This window comes from Siphateles boraxobius, unplaced genomic scaffold (assembly GCF_051911475.1).
Source record: "Siphateles boraxobius isolate OS27281-9 unplaced genomic scaffold, OSU_SipBor_1 164, whole genome shotgun sequence".
Taxonomy (NCBI): Eukaryota; Metazoa; Chordata; class Actinopteri; order Cypriniformes; family Leuciscidae; genus Siphateles; species Siphateles boraxobius.
The window spans coordinates 413125-438908 of record NW_027508771.1 but is presented as its reverse complement, the minus strand read 5'-3'; the positions used below and the strand labels follow the sequence as shown (position 1 = coordinate 438908).

The window sequence follows — 25784 nt, the reverse complement described above, 5'->3', positions numbered from 1 at the left end:
GGATCCGGCTGTTTGCTGTAAACCTCGGGATAAACAGAGAGACTAATATTAGCGTAGAGGCAATCCTTCTTATGATGTACAAAGTACATCAGGATTTATGGGAAGTGTTCCCGGTTCCGGCTGATCTAAACTATGCAGCCTAACATTGAATTATAGCAATCTATAATGTGTTATGTGTATGCTAAGCCAAAGAGATGTGTTTTTAGTCTAGATTTGAACTGACAAATTGTGTCTGCTTCCCGGACAATGTTAGGAAGATTGCTCCAAAGTTTTGGTGCCAAGTAGGAAAAGGATCTACCACCAGCAGTTGAGTTTGATATTCTAGGTATTATGAACTGTCCGTAATTTTGAGATCACAATAGACGCGAAGGACTATAATGGGTTAAGAGCTCGCTCAAGTACTGTGGAGCTAAACCATTTAGTGCTTTGTAAGTAATCAGCAATATTTAAAAATGTATAGGATGTTTAATAGTGAGCCAATGCAGTGTTGACAGAACCGGGCTAATATGGTGAACGCATGAACGCATGAACTAATTGTTCCGCATTTGTCAATGAGAGCATTTGACGTAATTTAGATATATTTTTAAGATAGAAAAATACACTTTTACAAATACTACACACGTGACTTTCAAATGGGAGATTGGTATCAAAGAGCACACCCAGGTTCCTAACTGACGACGAAGACTTGACAGAGCAGCCATCAAGTGTTAAACAGTATTCTAGGTTATTGCATGTGGAAGTTTTTTGTCCAATAATTAGAATCTCTGTTTTTTCAGAATTTAGTAGTAGGAAATTACTAGTCATCCAATTTTTTATATCAGCTATGCATTCCGTTAATTTTGTGAATTCTTAAGTTTCGTTAGGTCTTGAGGAAATATAGAGCTGAGTATCATCAGCATAACAGTGAAAACTAATTCCATGTTTCCTAATGATATCTCCTAACGGTAGCATGTACAGAGTGAACAGCAGCGGTCCTGGTACTGAGCCTTGTGGTACGCCATACTGAACTTTTGACCGTTAAGAAATCTCCTCATTTACTGCTACAAACTGATAACGGTCAGATAAGTATGTTTTAAACCATGCTAGTGCAATTCCACTAATGCCAACATAGTTTTGTAGTCTATTTAATAGAATGTTGTGGTCAATGGTGTCAAATGCAGCACTAAGATCAAGTAACACTAATAAGGAGATACAACCACGACCGGATGATAAGAGCAAATCAATTGTGACTTTAATGAGAGCAGTCTCAGTACTATGGTACGGTCTAAATCCGGACTGAAAATCCTCGCCGATAGCATTTCCTTCAAGAAAGGAACACAGTTGTGAGGATACTGCCTTTTCTAATATCTTTGACAGAAAAGGCAAATTCGAGATCGGCCTTTAATTGACTAATTCCGTAGGATCAAGTTGCGTTTTTTTCTGCTCAGAGGGTCCCCAGAAGGTCTAAAAGCTACATGATGTCCTCATACTCTTTCTGATGTTAAAAAGACGTCAAGTCCACCAGACAGTAGTCCATATGGGAGCTTTTGATCTTTTTATTTGCTCAGAGAGTCCCCAGAAGGTCTAAAAGCTACATGATGTCCTCATAGACTCTTTCTGATGTTAAAAAGTCAAGTCAAGTCAGCCAGATAGTAGTCCTAATGGGAGCCTTGAAATTTTTTTCTCCTCAGAGGGTCCCCAGAAGGTCTAAAAGCTACGTGATGTCCTTAAAGACTCTTTCTGATGTTAAAAAGTCAAGTCAAGTCCGCCAGACAGTAGTCTAAATGGGAGCTTTTGAACTTTTTTTCTCCTCAGAGAGTCCAAAAGTCAAGTCAAGTCCGCCAGACAGTATTGTATTGCACATCTCTTAATGCACTAAGGAATGAGTTAGTTACTGAATGCATTGCAATACAACAAAGTGCATATTGCTTATATATTATTCTTCAATGCACAACGCTTGGTCGTAAGTGCAATGCAATTCCACTTCAGATTGCATTGCACATCTCTTTAATGCACTAAGGAGTTAGTTCTTGAATGCATTGCAATGCAACAAAGGGCATAATGCTTATATGTCATTCTTCAATGCATGAAGTATGCTTGATCGTATGTACAATTTAATGCAACAGCAGATTGCATTGCACATCTCTTTAATGCACTGCGGACTAGTTCCTGAATGCATTGCAATGCAAATAAGTTTATATTGCTTATATTTTATTCTTCACTGCACAAAGCTTGATCATATGTGCAATGCAATGCAACAGCAGATTACATGCTCTTTAATGCTATACGGAGTGATTTGGTTCTTGAATGCATTGCAATGCAATAAAGTGCTTAATACTTATTCTTCAATGATCGTAAGCGCAATGCAATGCAACAGCAGATTACATTCCACAACTCTTCAATGCCCTACGGAGTGATTTGGTTCTTGAATGCATTGCACTGCAATAAAGTTCTTAATACTTATTCTGCAACAGCAGATTGGATTGCACATCTCTTTAATGCAATACGGAGTGAGTTAGTTCTTGAATTCATTGGAATGCAACAAAGAACATATTGCTAGATGTTACTCTTCCATGCACAACTCTTGATCGTATGTGCAATGCATTGCAAAAGCAGATTGCATCGCACATATCTCCAATGCACTAAGGAATCAGTTAGTTCTTGAATGCATTGCAATACTAAAAAAAAAAGTGCATATTGGTTTATGGTATTGCACATCTCTTTAATGCACTACGGAATCACTCAGTTCTTGAATGCATTGCAATACAACAAAGTGCACATTGCTTATATGTTATTCTTCACTGCACAACGCTTGACTGTATATACAATCATTGCAACAACATATTGCATTGCACATCTCCTTAATGCACTACAGAGTGAGTTAGTTCTTGAATGCATTGCAATGCATCAAAGTAAATAATGCTTATTATGTCATTCTTCAATGCACAACTCTTGATCGTAAGTGCAATGCAATGCAACTGCAGATTGCATTGCACATCTCTTTAATGCGCTACGGAGTGAGTTAGTTCTTGAATTCATTGCAATGCAACAATTCTTCTTAATGCTTATTCTTCAATGCACAACGCTTGATCGTATGTGCAATGAAATGCAACAGCAGATTGCATTGGACATCTCTTAATTCACTAAGGAATGAGTTAGTTACTGAATGCATTGCAATGCAACAAAGTGCATTCTGCTTATATATTATTCTTCAATGCACAACGCTTGATCGTAAGTGCAATGCAATTCCACTTCAGATTGCATTGCACATCTCTTTAATGCACTAAGGAGTTAGTTCTTGAATGCATTGCAATGCAACAAAGGGCATAATGCTTATATGTCATTCTTCAATGCACAACTCTTGATCGTATGTGCAATGAAATGCAACAGCAGATTGCATTGCTCATCTCTTTAATGTACGGCGGACTAGTTCCGGAATGCATTGCAATGCAAATACGTTTATATTGCTTATATGTTATTCTTCACTGCACAAAGCTTTATCATAAGTGCAATGCAATGCAACAGCAGATTGCATTGCACATCTCTTTAATGCACTACGGAATGAGTTAGTTCTTGAATGTATTGCAATGCAACAAAGTGCTTAATGCTCATGCTGCAACAGCACTGCAACAGCAAAAAGTTTATCTCTTTAACGTTCTTGAATGCATTGTAATGCAAAAAAGGGCATATTACTTTTATTTTAATCTTCAATGCACAACACTTGATCGTATGTGCAATGCATTGCAATAGCAGATTGTTACATTGCTGATTTAATATCTGGAGTCCATGAGTATGTGTGGAAATATCAAGATCGAGGACTTTTCCAGTAATATGTTCAGTAGCTGAAATATGGACTTCTGTATGGCAGATTTAACATCAGAAGGAGTCTATAAATTTTTAATAGAGAAAAACATTTTGAGGACTAAAAATGCAACAACACATGTTATCTCTTTAATGTAAATGCAAATTAGTTAGTTATGGTTATGCAATGCAAAGCAATAAGTGCATAGCTTATATTTCAATGCGCGTTAGATCGTTTGTGAAATGCAATGCAAACACATATGTTATCTCTTTAATGCACATGATAATTAGTTAGCTCTTCCTTTTAGCAATGCAACAAGCGCATAGCTTGTATGAATTCTTCAATGCACATCGTTAGATGGTCTGTTCAATGCAATACAACAGCACTCATTTTATCTCTTTAATGCACAAAGGAATTAGATATGGTATGCTGTGCAAAAAGTGCATAGCTTATATGTTATTTTTTAATGCACAAAGTTAGATCGTTGTGCAATGCAGTGCAACAGCACTAATGTTATCTCTTCTTTGGGCAACGGAATGAGTAATTTCTGGTATGCTTTGAAATGCAATAAAGCGCATAGCTTCTATGATATTCTTCAATGCACATCGTTAGATGGTCTGTTCAATGCAATACAACAGCACTCATTTTATCTCTTTAATGCACAAAGGAATTAGATATGGTATGCTGTGCAAAAAGTGCATAGCTTATATGTTATTTTTTAATGCACAAAGTTAGATCGTTGTGCAATGCAGTGCAACAGCACTAATGTTATCTCTTCTTTGGGCAACGGAATGAGTAATTTCTGGTATGCTTTGAAATGCAATAAAGCGCTTAGCTTGTATTTTATTGTTATATGAACATCGTTATATCCTCTGTGTGCAATAAAATACAACAGCACTCATAGTTTCTCTTTAATGCACAAATGAATTAGTTGTTCCGGCATGCATTGAAATGTGCTTAGTTTATATGTTATTTTTCAATGCACTACGTTAGATCGTTTGTGCAATGCAATGCAACAACACTATATTTTCTCGTTAATGCACATTGGGAATTATTTAGTTCTGGAATCAATGCAAGCAACAAAGTGCATAGTTTATATGTTATTTTTCAATGCACAATGTTAGATCGTTTCTGCAATGCAATGCAACAACACATATGTTATATATTTAATGCACATGAGAATTAGTTAGTTCTTATATGCATTGCTATGCAACAAGTCTCTGCAATGCAATACAACAGCACTCATGTTATCTATTTAATGCACAATGAATTAGATAGTTTGGTTATGCATTGAAATGCAACATATGCTTAGTTTATGTTTTTTTTTTCAATACACAATGTTAGGTCGTTTGCGCAGTGCAATGCAACAACACGGCACGGTTTTCTCTTTAATGCACATGGAAATTAGTTAATTCTGGTATGCAATGCAATGCAAAGTGCATAGTTTATATTTTAGCATAGCATATATTTTAATTTTTCAATGCACAACGTTAGATCATTTGTGCAATGCAGTGAAACAGAACTCATGTTATCTCTTTAACGGACATGGGAATGAGTTAGTTCTCATATGCAATGCAATGCAACAAGTGCATAGCTTATATGTTATTTTTCAATGCACAACATTAGATCGTTTGTGCAATGCAGTGCAACATTATTATGTTATCTCTTTTTTGCACAACGGAATGAGTCATGTCTGGTATGCATTGAAATGCAATAAGCACTTATTCAGGTCCGACACACTTTCCTGGACATTTCTGGAGATTCTGAAGACCTTGCTTAGCTGGTTCAAGTGTGTTTAACTAGCCTAGCTAAACTTTGCAGGACATTTGACCTGACATTAGCTTGTTACATTAATTGAATGTGATTTATCAACAGCTAGTACATCTTAAAATATAAAGCTCATGACAAATAAAAGTTCCAGATTGTCAAATATTAAATGCAAAAACCAGTGTGAATAAGAATATCTTAAAATAAACCAGAGAGTGGCAAACTTTGAAGAAGGGTTCAAGTTTTAATTAGTTGTACAGCTTGAAGTGTAAAGCTTGTTCTCATACACAGATATGGCCTATTTATGAATGAAATTCATGCATTTATTTGTCATTTAATCTCATGAAATAAGGGAAAGAGAGTAGAAAATAATTATTATCCTGTCGCCCCCTCTAGTGGACAGCGTTAAGTATTTTTTGGGACAGTAAATCTGACCAGGGCTGCGTTTCCGAAAAGCATCATAAGCCTAAGAAGATCGTAAAAACGATCATACGAATGATCTTAATATTACGGTCTGTTTCCCAAAAGCATCGTAACTTAGTAACATCGTAACATCGTAACTTAAGTGCTCTCTGGAGTAATCGTAAATCCCCAAGTGCATCGTACGAAGACAGAGTTATGAGGTCACCTGCAGGACAACCGGCACATTACACATTTAACTTAAGTGCAGTGTGATTATAATATAAGGTTTTGATTGTACTTTATTGTACACTTTATTACTCGTTTTTTGTTTAAATGAATTTATAAATAAAATAATTAAAAAGGGCAGCAAACAACAACAAAAAAAGAAATAATTTAATCTAATCATTTTAATCTAAATTAAATGAATGAACAAAAAAAAAATAATGAAAGGTGTAATATCCTTCAAAGACTGGGGAAATAGGATGAACTAAAAAAAATATGTCAATGACTTGCTGACATGCACGAAAACCAGCCATGTAGCCTGTTTCTTGGTTGGCCATCGGGTGGTCCCATGCCATCTTTGTCCTTCTCCACCTCTTCATCCTCTTCCCTGTAAGGACACTCTCACATGTCCTGACTACAACAACAAACATTCTCATATTATCATGTTCTCAACATTCTCAAACTGCTGAGATGTTGTGGCAGCAGTCTTGACAACAGAAGATGGAGGCTGAGGCCTGGGAGGGTTGTTTGGAGGACTGGGAGATGGTACATGCTGGGAGATGGCAGATGAAACTGATGGTTTCTCTGAGCATGAAGGACCTGACCAGGCTCAGGTTGAGTTACCCCTACTCCTCCATGGATGTCAATACCACCACAAATGCCATCTGAGGCACTTGTGGCAAGTATTGACAAGGCCTTTTCTTCCTCTGCTGTGAGAAGGGGGAATCATTGGTCCCACCACCTGTTTTATTAAATGTTGTCCTCTGCATTGCCCTTTTCCTTTTAGCAAGGTTGGCAAAGTTCTGCCACTTCTTCCTGACCTCCTTCCCTGAACTTTTAATGCCCCTAGTTGCAGTCGGTTTTGAAGCAATACTCTCCCAGATTTTTTGTTTTTGTTTTATTTGTATGACTGCCCTTAAACCTGCGGAATAAAAATATGTTGTATAGCTCCACCTCCTTTAAAATGACATTAATCTCCTCTTTAAAAAAATAAAAAAATTCTTTGTTTTTTTTGGTTCAGCCATTTTGCTGGCGTCTCCACCCATAGGTTTGTGCTTTTATAGATTATTGGCCTCGTAGAAAATGCACATCAGATGAAAACAATTAGGCTATACATTTCAAAATACAAGCGTGTGCTACAATTACGAGCGTGATTTCAGCACTTGACAAACGGACATCGACTCTTAAGTGGACTCTCATCCTCATCCTCATTTATATAGCGCTTTAACAATGTAGATTTTTGCGCACGATCGTGCTAAGTGCGTTTTTGTGAAACGCACGTGAAATGAACACGAACGTTCGCTCGTAGAAAATGCTCGTAAGTGCTAAGATCCATCGTTATCGGGAAACGCAGCCCAGTTCAGTTAGAAAAGATATAAGCGAGTCAGAACAGTCTGAAGGTCAACGCCGAGTTTGGTGAATCATAAAGTTCTAGGTGGAGTAAATTTTTTCAATGGTTATCTCATAGCCTACTAATAATAAATAATAATAATAATTTTTAAATATATGCTGGCTTTTTCAAGCCAACATAATAAAGAAGACTCAGAGAAACATCGACCAATTCAGTATGTAATAAAATTACATATAAAAAATAACATTTAAAGGTATAGGTCGTGCTCTACAACCGACAGGATTTTAATTAATCCCAGACCCTGCTAATTTCGATTCTACCTTCTCTCTTTTCTGTCTCTTTCTTTTCATGTGAAATGAGTAGGCAACACATGCGTAGCCTACATTCATAAATATAAACTTTATTTCTAATCAGTTTTCAAAATTATTTGTACATGTGTCACAGCCATTTGATGTTATACAAGATGAGAGTGGTAAATGTTACGAACATATTATCGTGGTACAGATCAGCCTATTATTGATTTTTATTTCAACTTCCCTTTTATCCAAAGATACGGAACTATTTGCACTATTTATCAATGGGAAATAGGCCTACACCATGGTAAAATAATCTGTCGTATACTGGCTCACTAAAGGGGTCGCTTGCAAGTCGCAGCAGCACGAATTACGTGACCAGCAACATATTTCTGCTTCAAATATTGTGTGTAGTTAACAGTGAGTGGTGGTTTCAGACATTATTTTATTAAAGTGCATTTGTCAGTGCCGCACTCGTACTGACTCTTATTCTCGTACTGAATAAGAAAAAAAAGCTCGTACTGAAGGCTGAGTGGGTTGACCAATCAGATGGAAGAGTTGTTTCAGCGCGCTCACGTGTGCGAATGAAATATCGACCAAGGTACGTTTTAACCATAGTCTATGGTTTTAACCGTGTGGGACTTTATCAACCCCTCGCTTCTGATTGGATAGTGTTCTCCATCAGTTATGTCCGTGCTTCAGGCTACTTTTCAAAATTAAGGTTCTACCAAAGAATTTCCATTACTGCTGTAGAGCTCCCCCTTTGCCTTAAGACGACGTCTCCACAAAAATATGTCTCCACAAAAATATACACTTAGATAACAATTTATTTGTAAAAACTAATTAAATAATGCAATAAATCCCCCTTCATGATTAAGAGATTCATAGTTTTTAAGAGGTGGCGATCAGCTGTATGATCAGTTTGGAGCATGTTTGTGACAAGCGGCAACCTCCCCGTCTCTCTCTTGAAACCAACACGGAAGTGAATTAAACTGCAATTCATCGACTGACCGCTTGAGGCAGGCTGCAAAAGTGAGTCAAATCTGTATCTCCCCCATGTTAAAATCCCCAACTTTACAGCAGAAAAAAATATGTTTACAGCCTGGAGCAAAAAGTGGTTTTGGTCTATATAGCTAATTTTGCCCTTCATGACAACTGTGAGGGGGGTGAATTTTTTTACACCTCATCCGTTTAAATTATATTAAGCCTTAAAGTTCTGCATAATTAAGGGCGTGGCCACTTGCGTGACTGGTGGATTGAGGCTGCTATAACTGCTAGCCGACGTTTGTCTCTGTTAACGTCACCCTCAGCTGCTGTACTTGCCATCTCTGCAGTGTCTGTGCTTTTTTCGGGATTATTTCATACAATTTAATACACGCATTATACCTTTGCCCACGCCGTTGGATTCCGTCGGTGTCGAGTATGGAGAGAACAACCAGCGTTGTATTTCCAGTTGTTTTCCTCGCATGCACTAATGGATGTCTGACAATTTCGTTGCTTTTTGGAGTATACTGTACAGGCTACACTCGTTATGCGGTACCGTTGCTCTCAAACTTTTAAGTGTTAAATAAAAAGTACCGTGAGAAAATCCTGCAGGTGTCAGTGCTTTCTCTCCGTACATGCAATAGATACACACCCTTGAATGAGCGCGGATTTCTAGTGCATTTACTTGAACTTCTGAGGTAATATTTTTGGTTTAACCCATTTGAGAAATTGAGAAGCGGCCAAAATCAGATTTTAAAATCAACTGAACTGAATAAAGCTCTTGATGAACTTGACGTGCGATGCCGCACTGACTGACATGTATGCGCATGAATCACTGTCACACGCACAAGCTCAGAGCAATATTGTAAGTTACTGCATGATAATACATTTTTAACTAGCAGAATAATAATGCATCCCGATACACATAGTCTCACTTTTAGTTACGTCTTTTAATTATTATAGTATTTTGAAGGGCAAAAACATGAACTTTAACTATTGGCTTTACTTCTACATTCAGCTGTCACTTTAGCACGAGGCCAGTAGGATAGCATTAGTACCTCAGCTCCACCCACGCTCCGCCTCTTTGCCCATTTTCTTTTATCCGGGAGTGACGAGAGCTGACGCGATGCCAAGATGGCGACGGTTGGCCCCGCCTACTTTAGGCTTCAAAAGCACTCTTCAGAAACCTACGGGTGACGTCACGGACACTACGTCCATATTTTTTTACAGTCTATGGTTTGTGATGAATTAAATAAAGGTATTTCTGTTATTTAGCATCACAGGTTAAGGCTTATTTTAGTAAATGCTGTGGACAGTAACGTGTTCTCAATATTATTAATGTAGCAGGATGCAGCTGTCTGGCTCATGCCTTCTGAAGTGACACTTAATTTGCTGTGCTGTGAGTGGTTCTGGGCAGTTAACTCTGAGCCAATCGCAAGGGCTAACCCCCTTTATAAACCGTGGCTGCGTTCCAAACCGCATACTCAATGAGTAGGTACTTAATTTCAATGAGTACTTACTTAACGAGCGCTAAAAGAGTAGGTACTTAATAGCCAAATCTCGTTGAGTATGAATGCGATCCGGATTCCGGACATCATCCGCCATGTTGACGTTATCATGTGACCTACGACACGTTATCACAAGCGCAACAACTTAAAAGATGAACGACACGTTTAATTCATCTATCTGTAAATATCTTGATATTGATGAAACTTGCTCATTTTGTGGTATTGTTGAAGAAACAGCTGCCAATTTATTTTGTGAATACATTTAGGGTTGATTTAAGTTGTTATATTTTAAACCCTTCTAATGTGACCCACAGTTCTTTATAACGATTTTTTAAGAAACCCCAAAATCGTTATCTCTTGAATATGTTGTTAATTTCTTTATTTTATACCCAAAAAGTTTCTCCTTCAAGCTTTCCTCTTTTCTTGATGAATATACCTCTCGTTTCATCCCTCAGACAATAACAACAAAACTATTTTTTAATGTAGTATGAAGAACTATTTATATTTAAAGATATTTAGCCTTGTTATTGTTCTATTTTCCTGTGTATAAATATCATATTATGATGTACACAAACCAATGATCTTTATGTTTTCTGTTTTGTCATTATGATTGTTCATTGTTAGATACAACTAGTATCTTTCCATGATCTTTATGTAATAAGTTTAAATTATATGAGCGACAGGTGCACTAACACTTCATAACATCAGTAACTCGACAGCACAACCTAGAACAGTTTTCCTCTGCGTTTACTGTCTGCAGTGCACAAGGAGACGGGCCGCTGCTCGAAGATCTCCTTTGGAGAAACTGTTGACTTTATACTCGAAAAATGCAAGTATCGCTCATAAAAAATTAATATTACCTCAGAATGAATTGCATTGTTAGCCCACCCCAAAACTTAAACAAAATAATATTAAATGCTGACCAATACTTAATTATATTACTTTTTTTTATATACTAAAAATGATATAATTTAATAAAACAAGCAAAATGTAATTTGTTTTGTCATATGAGTTATGCATGAATACACGTGAACATCTCAATTGTCAGTCAAGCAATGAATTAATGCATACATTAAATAATTATATTTTATATACTGACAACAATAAGAAACATGAATAAGTGAGTAAAATAACAAATAAAAGTAACCATCACACAATAAACAAATGCATGCACATGAAACAAATCTTTATTCAAACTACAAGCATGTATTTGGGCGCTGAAGCCCACATCCTACTGCCATCTCAACACAGCGGTTCCCATTCTGCGGCTTTATTCTGATGAATTCACCGGAGGTGACCGTGCCTTCGTGCCGGAGCTTGTTGCTGCGCTGCGCTTCACAATCTGAGGCGATAAGGGCAGATGGAGAGATCTTATGACAGTCTCATCCATGGCACCGTTTCCAGGATTCAGCTCTGGGCTCCTCAGTGCTCACACCAGTCTGAATAAAAACATGTTTAGTTACTTTATAGATTTGTTTATTTACCTTATTTACAGCACATAAGTCTAATGTCAACAGTGTTGACAACAGTGAATTAACGTTATCCTATCCTATGATAATGCCACACATACATCACTCAGATGTCTTTTTCATGTTGTGATGTGCTCATCTGCAATATGTCAATACTTACAATATTTTCCTTTCAGATGTAAATAGACATTTTAAATAAGCGTGTTTAAGATGTATATGGTTATGTAAATCCACCAGACGTTACGTGTGCTTAGAGCTCCCCTGTTAGCTAGCTATACAAAACATGTTTTACAGCAAAATCACAACTATACTATACTGTCTAACTACTTTACACCTTCAACAGTTAAAACATCTACTCTATTGTAGTTTAACACATAAGGAACCGTGTTTACTCACATTTGAAAACCCCCGGCGTCGCTGATCTCCGTGATGTTTGATAATGACGTATGCTCTCGCGTGGCCTCCTGGGATAGAAGAGTATCCATCGCATAGATGTCTGATGCATCGGTTGAGCACTCTTCTTCTTCTTCTTTTCTATCATGGCGGATTGCAAGCAACTTAAGGTGCATACCGCCACCTACTGTTCATGAGTGTGTAGCAACATTGTTTTACATCTATTAAATTCTATTTTTTAATTTTGTATTCTGAAGATAAATAAATAATGCTTTCCTTAATCTATAAATATCTTTTATATTTCCTTTATTTCCCAATAATCCTTTAAGTCTCCATTCTTGGCCTGTCCTTTCAACTACTCTTCTCAATTTCTCCGTTTCAGGTTCATATGTTTTACAGTTCATCAATACATGTTCTATATTTTCTATCTCTCTACATCCTTCACATTTATCATTATTTTTCCTCCCTATTAAATATAAATTGTCATTTAAATAAGTATGACCTACTCTTAATCTGATCATTATTATTTCTTCCCTTCGGTTTCTCTCATTAATATTTCTCTTTACTACTGACTTTTGTACTTTATATAATCTTCTTCCTTTTTTATCTTCATTCCACCTTTTTTGCCAATTTTCAATTTCTTTCCTCTTAATAAATGATTTTCCTTCCCTTTTCCCTAAAGGAATTGTAATTGCTATTGCCTCCTCTAAAGCCCTTTTTGCTAATTTGTCTGCCTTTTCATTTCCTTTTACCCCTTCATGTGCTGGTACCCAACAAAACCAAATATCAATGCCACCCCTGTATAATCTAAATAAACTGTGCTGAATTTCTAATACTAAATCTTCATATTATTTCCTTCTCCCTGAATACTTTCTAAAGCTGCTTTGGAATCCGTGCATATCACCACCCTATCTGGTCTAACCTCCTCAACCCATTGTAAACTCAATATAACTGCCACCATCTCTGCTGTGAAAACTGATAGTTGATCTAACATTCTTTTAGAAATGTGTATTTTGAACTCAGGAATATATATTCCCATTCCCACACACCCTTTTAAATTCTTAGACCCATCTGAATATATTTTAAGGTAATTATAATAAGAGTTCCTTAAATATATATCAGTCTGTATCCCTATTTCGTTTAAATTCCATTCATTTTTCATTTTAAGAAGTCTCATGTCTACATTTATCTCAGGAAATAACCATGGAGGAACAACACTAATTGGATTACATTGTGCTATTTCCTTATCCTCTAATCCAAACTCTTTAATCAATTTGCTTATAACCCATCCAAATCCATTACCATGGAACTTTGAATATTCCCAACAAGTTTTTAGAATTGTTGAAGTTACATTTTCATCCATACTACTTTTAATTTTCATCCAATATACTAAACCTAATTTCATTCGTCTCATTTCCAGTGGAGTTTCTCCAGTCTCTACTAAAAGAGCATTGATAGGTGTTGTTTTCACTGCTCCTGTACATATACGTAAAGCTCTACTCTGTAATCTATCTATCCTTTGTAGTGTTGTTTTAGCTGCTGCTCCATAAATAAAACTGCCATAATCTATTATTGATCTCATAAGAGCCCTGTATATGTTTAATAATGACTGTCTATCTGCACCCCAGTTATTTCCAGCCACAGCCTTTAAGAGATTTATAACTTTCTTACATTTAGTTTCCAAGTTATCTATATGTGTTTTCCATGTATAAGAGCTATCTAACCATAGTCCTAGGTATTTAAATTCTGTAACCCTTTCCAACGTCTGTCCATATAATGTCATTGTTCCTATATCAATATTTCTCTTATTTGTGAATACCATAAAACAAGACTTATTTGCTGATAATTTAAAACCCCATTCATAAGACCATTTTTCTACTTTATTAATAGCTTTCTTAATATTTCCTACTACATGTTTTATATTCTTTCCTCTCATCCATATGGCCCCATCATCTGCAAATAATGCAGATTTAATACATTTGTCAGTATCTGAAAAGATGTCATTAATCATGATATTAAATAAAATTGGGCTTATTACACTACCTTGAGGTATTCCATTTTCCACATTGAATTCTTTTGAATAATCGTTCCCCATCTTCACCCTTATTTTTCTATCCATCAAAAAATTTGCTATCCAACTATACATCTTCCCACCTATTCCCATCTGCTTTATTTTTATAAGTAACCCTTCTCTCCATAATGAATCATATGCTTTTTCTATATCAAAAAATACTACAACCATTATCTCCTTCATTTTTAACGCTTTCTCTATATCATTACTGACTCTAATTAATGCATCCATTGTTGATCTCCCTATTCTAAATCCACACTGGTATCCATTAATTAATTTCTTATGTTCAAGAACAAACCCTAATCTACTGACCACTATTTTCTCCATCCATTTACTTAAATGAGAAGTTAAAGCTATTGGTCTGTAATTATTTGGACTGATAGGATCTTTCCCTGGTTTATTAAATGGTAAAATTGTTGCCCTTTTCCAACTATTTGGTATTGTACCTTCTTTCCATATTTTATTGAATAATTTTAATATTAATTCCAATGTAACTTCCGGTAACTGCCGAAACATAGCATAGCATAATTGGTCCTCCCCTGGAGCTGAATATCCTGTCCTTTTCAATACTGTTTTAATTTCTTTCACAGTTATATTCATGTCTAATGTTGATGTACATTTTTTACATTTTCCCAATATATTTTTATGATTTCCAAGTTTTTGTAGCTTCTGCCTTCTATGAATGTCTGTTAGATGATCACCATTATGAACTGCAGCAAATGTCTCGCCTAATAAATCTGCCTTTTCTTTATTTAAAACTACTATCTCCTGTTCTCTAGCTAAAGCTGGTATTTTAACATCATCCCTTTTCCCCGTCATTTTCCTAAACATTGACCAAACATTCTTTAATTTTATTTCTGAACCTATTGAGGAACAATACTCTCTCCATGTTTTCTTTTTTGCTTCCTTAATAATTTTACGAACCATTGCTCTTTTCCTTTTATATTCAATAAGATTTTCGGTTGTTAAATTTTTCTGTAATATTTTAAATGCCTTATTACGCTCCTTAACCACTTTGCTACATTCATCATTCCACCAAGGCACTACCTTTTTCTTACCTTTTATGATTTTTTTCCTTGGTATGCTATAACTTGCTGCATTTAAAATATGTTCTGTTATCTCCCTTGCACACTCTTCAATGTTGCCTTTTAAGGTAACCATATGACTGGTTTCCTCACATTTAATTTTAAATTTTTGCCAATTAGCTTTATTAAAGCACCATCTTGTTAATATAAAATCTTCTTGCCTGTTTATATTGTCATCAATCATTGTACTTACTGGAAAATGATCACTTCCTATTGTAGACTCCCAGTTGACATCCCATTTACATGAACTAACCAGACAATCAGATATTAATGTGATATCAAGACATGAAACTGTATTTTTATGTATATTTACTCTTGTACCTTTTCCATTATTAAGACAAACTAATGACCTTTCATCCATTATTTCTTCCACTATGCTACCATTATGATCTGTCTTCCTGCTACCCCAAAGACTATTGTGGGCATTAAAATCACCACACCATATTTCTCTTCTATGTATTTTCCCCGCCATCTCCCTAAATATATCACTTTCAAGATTTTTACATGGATTATAATAATTAATAATTTTAATATTTCCATATTTTCTTACATTAAATATTTCTATAATAACACATTCTAATTCTTTATTCATGAGATTTTTCTCATAAGCTATTCCATCTTTAACAAAAATAGCACATCCTCCTCCACTACCATTACTTCTATCCTGTCTTTCTACGCTATATCCAGGAATCTTAAATTCTAAATTAGGTTTTAACCATGTTTCTTGAACGCATATTATATCTGGAATTATTTCTAATTCATAAACAAACTTTTTAAATTCTTGTCCATTGGCAATTAAACTTCTGGCATTCCATTGAAGTATGTGTAAAACCATGATAACAGCTATGATCCTAATCCTGAACATTCTCTATTGTTTCAGTGGTACTCAGAATGGAATGGATCTGTTCTGCTTGAATTTCTTTCATATCTAAAAACCTTCCAGCTGCTGTTACAACTGCTTTGATTTTGTCACTTTTCTTCTTCATTTGTACTGTGATATTAACAATATGACACATGAATGCTACAAAGTTTTCTTTTTTCACCACCATTGTATTTTCATCCACTTTACATTTATGCAAACATGTGTTTTGACTATTTGTTGTTGGTACCAAGGTTTGTCTTTGATAAATCTGCCTTTGCTTTGTATTCCCAGCCGAGTTTCTTTGACCTGCTTCTCCCAACCTCATTCCTCCTGTGCTATCTTTCCTCACTCTTTTTAAAGCTTCAGCATATGAAACTCTTTCTGTTATTTTGATTCTTTGCGCTTCTCTGGCTTCCCTTTGTACAACACATCCACCATATGCTGCGCTGTGTTCTCCTCCGCAATTACAACACTTAACCTTAGCATCTTTATCACATTTACCAAATTCATGCGGTCCTCCGCATCGTGCACATCTAGCTTTTCCTTTACATTCCTTTGCAATTTGTCCCATTCTTTGGCAAGTAAAACATCTGAGGGGTTTAGGGATATAGTCTCTGACTCTGTAATTCATATATCCTAGCTGGATATTTTCTGGCATGGTATTTTCGAATTGAAGAATCACTGCCATTGTATCTTTAAGTTCCCCATCTCTTTTACTTTTAATCCTGATGGCATCTGTTATTTTCCCTCCTCTAATTTCTTTTTTCACATCCTCCATTGTCATTTCAATTGGAACTCCTGATTTTACTCCCCTCAACCTTGCTATAGCTCCTGGAACATATGCTTTAATCCTTTCCCCCATCAAGGTTTTCATTTTGAGTATCTTATGTTGTTGTGATTCACTGACAGCATGAATTAGCACTTTTCTGTTGTTCATGATTCTAGCCATTTTGATTTTCCCTATTTCTTCCTCTATTGCTTTAGTCAGCTTTATCGGGTGAATAAATCCACCCTCCTCCTTAAATTCCACCATTAATTTATATTCCTCTTCCATGTTTAAGTCATCCTTTTCTCGTGAACTCGCCCGTTCGTTTGTTTTTGTCCTTTTGCTAACTTCTGCTCTTGTGTCGCTCTCTTCCGACCAACTTTTTGCCCTTTCTTGTCTCTTCCTCATCATTCTTTTCATTCGTGATGATCTTGAAATCATCCACTCCATCTCATCATTACCACTATTTCCTCCTGATGTAGAAGCCATGTTGCTACATTCAATGAACAGTTTATGCAATCCGCCAAATTCAAATCAAATCCTACCGCCTACGATTGTTTGACACGTTCACTCCCCCGCTCGCGATATTTTTTTTCACAGGATGGTAGGGGAAGACTCATGAATATTCATTAGGGAACTCATGCCTGATTGGTCTGATGACCTACCCCCTAACCCCGCCCCTAAACCTACCCGTCACTGGGGGTCTGATGACCTACCCCTAACCCCGCCCCTAAACATACCAGTCACTGGGGTTAAGACCAATCAGGGATGAGTTCCCTAATGAATATTCATGAGTCTTCCCCTACCATCCTGTGAAAAAAAATATCGCCCCCCGCTCCTCCAAGTCCTCGGCGCGCAATCTCAGGTGCGTGTGCACGACGTTAGGGCCAAAACCGGTTGAGCACTCAAAAATCGGGCCGGAAGCAGTAAGCCATTCGGGAACTTCTCCCCTACTCTTTTATGAATACTGATGTTTCGAACGTACTGCTTCCTTCACGTACTGTTTTCGCCTACTATATAGTAGGAAAGTAGGCACATTCGAACGCACTTAAGTCCAAATCTCGCGATATTTGGTACGTCACCCAGGTAATTCTCGCCTACTCTTTTGGATTAATACATACTTTTTCGCTCGCCTACTCCTTTCCCATACTAAATAGTAGGGAAGTATGCGGTTTGGAACGCAGCACGTGACTTTTCTTTTGACAAGTGATGTCACCGGTACGCGACTTGTTGTCCTGTCTACATGCCCAGCGACCTGATGTCTGCCTTGGTTATCGGTTTACCGTAGCGCCACAGGTATGGTTAGCTCAGTTTCTTTTTTTCCCCACTCGTTGACTTCATAACTTGGGCTTATAGGAAATGTTTCGTGCTATAGAATCCCCCGTGCGGCCGCAGCCCTTTCACCAGCTGTGTGTGCGCCCTGCTATCCGTGATCCGAGCTCGGAGCCTGTGATGCAACGCTGTTACTTAGGTATGTTGCTATACTGAGTGATAGTTGAAAGGTTAATGTGGGATATATATTTGTAAATGGACATCCTGTGCATTTTAGGGAGTGCTGTTTAACCGGGGGTGTGGCTGCCAGTTGCCTACATCGACGCAGAACATCTGCTGCCTTGCTTATGCTTTTTGCGTTACGTGTTTTTTTTAACGTATTTTCGTCGTACCCAGCTGCCTTTTCATACAGGACCAAGGATTATTAAACCTGTGGTTAACAGGCGGCTGGCTGGCGTGTTACATCGTTGCTTGTTTAACACTGTTTGATTCTCCTTTCTGTCATTGTTGTGAATTAGTGTTTGAGTGTAGACTGTTCAATGAACTGACACCACCTTAATTGTTTGTTTTGTGTTTATTTCTTTCTTTTGAATTCTTGTATGGAGGCCTTTTCTTGCTGCTGATATCCAAGAGGATTGGCCAAATTGTGATTGTTTTTCTTTTGTTTTAACTTTTTATGTGATTTGTCCACATTGACTGAAGATCTTGAAAGTGGTTGATCCATATAGTGCAATCTTGTCCCATTGTTGTGGATGTTTTATCCATGTTTGATTGTTTATTTTGATGAATTGAGTCTCTGTTCATATTGCTAACTCCAGTACTACCTTGGGCTTTAGAACGGGTGGCTTATTAGACCTTGTTTATAGTCTTTTTTTTTTCTTTTTTTTTTTTTGTGTGTGTAATTGTTTTAACTGCAACGTGTCTGTCCTTTATCCAGGTGCTGAGAACTGCCAGTGGGAGCAGTGCCCCTTGCGGTGACTGGTCCCTTGGCGTGTGCTGTGGCTGTGTGTTCACCAAGTGTGGTCATTTCCCTTGTGTGTGTGTGAAATTTGACACGTGTGATTGGGGTGTTTTTCATGGATGCTCATTGCTCGAGCCACTAGCCTCCCACTGGTAAGATTCCTTCCTATTGCCCTCCTATCGTGTGTGTGTGCGCGTTGCGAATAGAGTATAGTGAGTGGAGTGAATATTAAGTGTGTGTTTTGTTATTTGATTTGGTGTACAGTGTATGTTATTTGTTATGAAATCTCAATCATTGTGGTAGTGAAAATAAAGTCTGTTTTTGTACTGGACCACGGTCTCTGGCTATCCATCAACGAACTTGAGTGCCTGGTTGAACTAAATACTTAATTCTTTGGGTGTAAGTCCCATCGTGGCGTAGTCTGCTAACTGCCTGGGCTTAAGCCCTGAAATCTGTATCCCTTTATGCCACATAAAGATCGATGGCATCGAACTAACAGTAAGCACACCAAAAGGATTTACAGAAAATGACCAGCAGGTGTCGCACTGCACCTCCCTCAGCTGCAATATTATCTGTCTCCAGCCTGCAAGTTACGCCCTTTCAAGTTACGCCCACTTTTAGTAAGACTTCAAGTTACGCCCTTTCAAGTTACGCCGACTCTTTTAGTCACGCTCCTTCAAGTTACGCCTACTTCAAATTATCGCGAGAACAGTTAATTACCGCGAGAGTATATGCGCCTTCCAAATTACCGCTAGAACAGTTAATTGCCGCGAGAGCTTACGGGCCTACTTCCAAATCACTGCGAGAACAGTTCCATACATCAGGTGTTTCTCAATGTCAAGGAAGGATCCTCGGAAGCCGTTATTTCGAGGATGCTACGTCATCGACATCCGTCGAAGGACTGTTCCAATGTCGAGGATCCTCAGAATTTCAACCAAGGACTGAGTCCTTTGTTCGAAAAATATCCCATACACAGGAAAGGATGCATATGTGTAGCCTTCGCGGTCTCAAATCACCCACAATCCTATGCGCCAGCTTTGCTATCTTGTCCAAAAAATAAAAAATGTCAGACGTTAGCGGAGTCGGAGCAATAACGCGGTAATATACTTTTAAATGTAAGTATGTACATTACCATACATTTGTTATAACCATAGTACATATAAGTAAAGTTTAACGTTTAAATGCCAGTACAAATTACTACCGTATTGATATTACAAATTATACAAATTACGTTATTGATGGCTAACTGAACCAGACCTGTCATTTAAAAATTGTTAGCTTGGTTGCCGTCACCGGCATTTCTTTTATAAATAACTAGTCAAGTTGTACAAAGTAATTTAACATGGTTGGCAGAAGAGAATTCTTTTAAGAGCATTTAAAATCGTCCTTCGTTGACCCCAAACTTTTGAACGGTAGTGTACATCACAACTTTTTGAATTTTTGCAGCGCCAAAAGCGGACCTTTTCAGTGACGTAATGACGTGCACTTGCTAGCCTGTTCCATTTACGTGTTCTCCGAATGCTAAAGAGGAGCCTCGCCTAGCCTCTGAAGGAATTGACTTGGAAGGATCAATCCTGCTAAGGAAGTATCCTTGACATTGAGAAACGGCTATAGACATCATATAGGGTAGACGCCCTATCGACCGCTACTGCCTATTGGCACGGACGAGAATTGGAGCCGCCATCTTAAACCGGTCACCCGCTCCGCGTAATCTGAATGGCAGGTGAAATGAGCTGTCAGCGCTTTAAATTAATCATATCTCACTGAATACTGAACTGATTTTCACGCGTTTTTTTTTGCTGCAAAGGTCATTCATGTAGCTATGATACAGGACACATGGTTTGGCGTATGTTAATATCCATAGTAGGCTTAACAGTAATATAATATTCTGATATAAAGTGACCAGACACATTATGTGTGATGAAGGATATAATGTATTTTATAAATCACACACTATAAATATAATAAAGAAGCAGAAACAGATAGTTGCAGTAAAGTAAGATATTTTAATAAGTTGAAGAAACAATTTTATGATCTGTTGCTTTTATATGAAAATAAATATAATGAACAAGACACCCAAAGTACTTGTTATTTAATTCCATTCCAAATAAGTGTTTATCAATCATTTTTTCTTTAATACAGACATAGGCTATGTGTTTATATATATATATACTGTATGAAGAGTTCAGATGCAAAAGCCTCTAAGTGCCATCTGAAATTTTCTTCTACAATGATCATTTTTATCAAGCTCGTATATTTAAGTTAAGTACATTTAATTGAAATTAATGAACTAAAATATACTAACTTGATAAAAATCATTCTAGAAGAAATTTTCAGATGGCACTTGGAACTCTTCATATATTTATACTGTGTGTATATATTTAATAAAATGACATTGCATAACCCATAGAGATCGCACTGTCCGAGAGTTTGGGAATATTCACACATAACATGTATGTATATACACATAAACATGATATCCGAGTTTTAAAATCAAACATTTTAAAAGAGAACAATACATCACGGTTGTTTAAACCAATCATCATTAAGCTGTGTCGTCAGCAAGTCGTTTCCCATCATGCTTTTGATCAGCGCAGTCGGTGGAGAGCAACTTCGCGCGACTGCAGAATCCGACACGTGCGCCTTGCACTCGCGAGAGCTTTTTGACACACGTCAGCATGACATCAGAGCAAGGCGGACCTCACTCGGACCCATTTCTAACCAGCATGCATTGCGCGCTGATCACCGGTGATGGATTCTGCGCAGATTTTGCTCATCTCAAACAAGCCTTAACAAACTACTTCATCTTCACAATTCTTGTTTTGTCTGTATACAGACAGTAAAGCAAGTTGCAATCTGCTTTAAAGCCAATGTATTGATAATGTATTCCTAGAAACCATATTGCAATGTATTGTTTTTTCAATTTGTCCTTGTGGAATTGGGTTCTGTCAAACTTTTTTTTAAAAATAAAAATATATTTTTTAAAAAATCCATGTTGTATTGTATGCCTTATGTGCTGACAATTAATCAATTAATTTTTGACAACACTAATAAACAGTTAAATGCACCACTGTCAAACAAATCTTATGCTACTTTGAGACGAATTAACTACAAACACACTCATCACAAAAACTTTTATTGAAGGGCACAATGAGGGTTTATGCAAACCCAATCTATAAGTTCTGGCACTAATATGGTTATAGAAAATCAGATCGTGCCTCCAGCCGCATAAAAACAGTCCATGCTGCAGTATCCTGCTAAATCATTTTCAGAGTAGAACCCTTGAAATTTTCCTCTTTGTCCACATCCCCAGTATCCTTTACAGTCTTTGTACATATCATTGCATTGAATGCAACGGGAGATCATTCCTGTAGGTCCTTCTATGGTCCTCTGAAAAGGAGTTCCAGTGTACCACACCTGAAGAGAAAGGTTCATGTGTAAAACATGTTCAAATTTTTTTCTTTTTTTAATACAAAATTTTCTGGTAGCAGTGCCTCCTCAGTATTCATTTTATTAGTGGTGTGCCACCACAAGAAAAAAAATTAGCAATTAAAAGAAACACTTATTGCATAAAACAAAAAGCATTAGTCAGCTAAATGAATAAATGTAAAAAAATGTAAAGTCTAGTGGTGATTAAAATAATTTTAGCAATAGAACCTTGACTTGAATAGGTATGTTGCTATAACTTAGGCCCACACATAGACAGATAAAGGACAAATATAGAATCGTCACTCAAAAGCACCACAGCTGCACAAAAATCACAGAGGAAACGGTCATATAGTAGTAGACATAACAGTATAGAAAAGAATAAATTAGGCAACATCGATGTACAACATGCATTTACATTTTAATAATGGCAAGTGACCGCTCCAGGGGCCATCTAATGTGTTGTGTTGCGGGACACAGAGTAGCTCAAAGTTCCAAACGCTTTCCTTTGCCCTTGCTGCGATGTAAAAAGCGGCAAGCCGGCATGTCCAAGTTGAGTGCACCGTGATCCTGTCGGTGAGTGACTTTCACCTATAGCTCAGAGGTGCTTTACCTCTAAAAATATGGGAGGAGGGAAGAAGGAAAGAGACATAACTTACTGTGTAGCCAGCAGAAGTGTGCTTCCTTCAGAAAGGATTCCTCTCTCACTATCCTCCAGAAACGAGTGCATGCGAGAGCAAGGGTGCGAATTGCAGGATCACCATCTTGTAGCACCACAAGGATGAAGATCCTGTGCAAAATTTCCTCAGGCAGCTGTGAACATAAAACATGAGTCACTTCAAAATCAGATCATCATCATCATCATCGACCAGGAAAGGGTGAAGGGTGAACATGCTTCTTAATTGGCAAAAAAAAAGTGTTGTAAATCCAGCGCACACCTTTCTCCACCCCTCTGCCAATGCACGACACATTGTGCATGGTTTCATCTCAAATGGGCATCAATATTTGGGGCCTATGTTAGCATTATTATAGCAGACAGTAAGTATAGCTAGATATTTCATGTTTACATTTATAAAAAGTACTAATATTATCATTGCAATATTAAACACTGTTATCACACATCGCAGAATTCCCTCACATTGCGCAGGCCTTTTGTACGTTATACTCGCTGTAACGTGAATGACAGCATCTTCACAATCATAGTCTGAGTTACATTATGTATCACAACTATCTTGCTAACTAACACTTAAACCCCATTTATTGTTGAGCGGAGTGCAGTGCGTCAGTGCTCTATAATGGTGAGTTTTCTGTATCCACTCTACATTAAATATATTAGCTGAAAATAGCCAATAAGTTCACAGTTGTGAGCTTGTTGACCTAATATTTAAAGTTTTCCAGCACTAAACTTACATTGACCTCTTCTGTAGTTCCTGATAGTCTTTCTGAAGATGGTTCACTTACGGGGATCCAGGCATCAGTACTGGTATGAGTTCTTGGCTAAACAAAAGAGAGGACGGTTTCAACTTTATGACTGCAACAAATTTGACCTAAAATCTGTATTTCAACGGCAGTCTAAAAAGGCATATTGTAAGATCACTAACAATATTGTCATTGCTAAAATGTACTCGTAGGCTTATATTATAAGATATTGATGAAGACCTCTGTTGCAGGAGATGCATCTGGCAATACAATAGTTTTAAAATAACAAGAAAAATAGTTAGCCTATTCTATTTTGTGACAAGTAGGATGTTCTGGCTAAAGACAGCACAGCAAAGCACAGCACAGCACAGCACAAGTAAGGTGTAGTTTTACATTTGCATGTTTAAAGTTCATGACTTACCAGATCCTGGTTTGGCTGATAAATCTTGGTCTCTCTAATTACTTTCCTGCAAGTGATAAAAAACACTGATTCATATTTATCTTTGGAAAAATCTAAAGATTTAAATGTTTACCTCAGAGCTTGTGGTTGCCACTCTGAGGATCTATGAAACATAATGATTTCCATTACACGAGAGTAGATGTTAAAACTTCATGCTGATTTGTACTCGGCTTTCGCCAAGATAAGCACCAACTAAGACATAGTGTCACAGGTCGGGGGGGCCAAGCCAGACTGCGCCCACCCCTCAAACCCAGGACCACCTCGAGGAGCATACCAGAGACCAGGCAGACAAGAAGAATTTCTAAAAGTAACAATCTTTATTGAATAAAAGCAAGAATTAAAAGTCTTAACGCGGGCTTCGTCTCTCTTTCCAGGGAGGAGGAGGCCGAGGGGTTCACTGCGAGGGCCCGGGTTACTGGCCGCCACAGAGGAGGAAGGAGTCAAACGCCCGTCCGGCGTGCAGGTAAGTACCGTGGTAAGTAGACTCTTTTCGGCGTAATGCAGGCGGGCAGCGACCCGCGCAAACCAGGGCCGGGGCCACGGGCCAGGAGGGGACTCTCTCCACAGGACAGGTGGGTAGCAGGTAAGTTTTTCCCAAGCGTCAACTATTCGGTAGATGTCCGGCGCAGGGGGCGATGGAGTCCAGGAGGGGGACTCGCTGCCGGCCAGGTAGGTAGTCGGGTAGGCAGATCCTCTCCGTGTAGGGTGCTCTCCTCCGTGGCGTCACTGAGCAGCAGGTGTGAGGTCCTCCGGATGCCTTTCCGCCCCTGACGGCTCCACCCAGAGACAAGGGTCCCCTCTAACCCAAGATAGAGACAAGTTTATAGGTTCAATTCTATTTCGGTGAAGTAAGGACTTACGGCTGGAGCGGGTGGGTCTGAACAAGCAGCGTTGCTGCGGGGATATACCTCTCCTCTCAACAGGCAGCACCCAGGAAGGCCGAGGCAGACGAATCTTCTACTTAAATAGACAAAGCCTTTGATACAAGAACGAACATGATCCTTTCGTATAATGGAGAATCGGCTTACGGCTGGACTGGGTTGCTCCACACAGGCACAAGGGCTGGGATGTGTCTCTCCTCCGACCAGGCAGCACCCACGAAGGCGGTGGCAGGAGAATGGCTGGGCTGGGTTGCTCCACACAGGCACTAAGGCTGGGATGTGTCCCTCCTCCGACCAGGCAGCACACACGAAGGCGGTGGCAGGAGAATCTTAAATAGACGGAGCATTTGATACAAGAGCAAACATGATCCTTCCGTATAATGGAGACTCAGGCTTACGGCTGGGCTGGGT

The 25784-nt window shown here is 38.0% G+C and overlaps 1 long non-coding RNA gene across 1 annotated transcript; it reads right to left on the bottom strand.

Moving 5' to 3' along the window:
- Window positions 1-22307: 22307 nt before the first annotated feature.
- On the bottom strand, window positions 22308-23426 carry LOC143740061 (uncharacterized). Its single transcript, XR_013204726.1, has 2 exons — window positions 23273-23426; window positions 22308-22604 (listed from the first exon to the last, which is right to left on the bottom strand). It is a non-coding gene; the product is annotated as an uncharacterized LOC143740061 (long non-coding RNA).
- Window positions 23427-25784: the final 2358 nt, after the last annotated feature.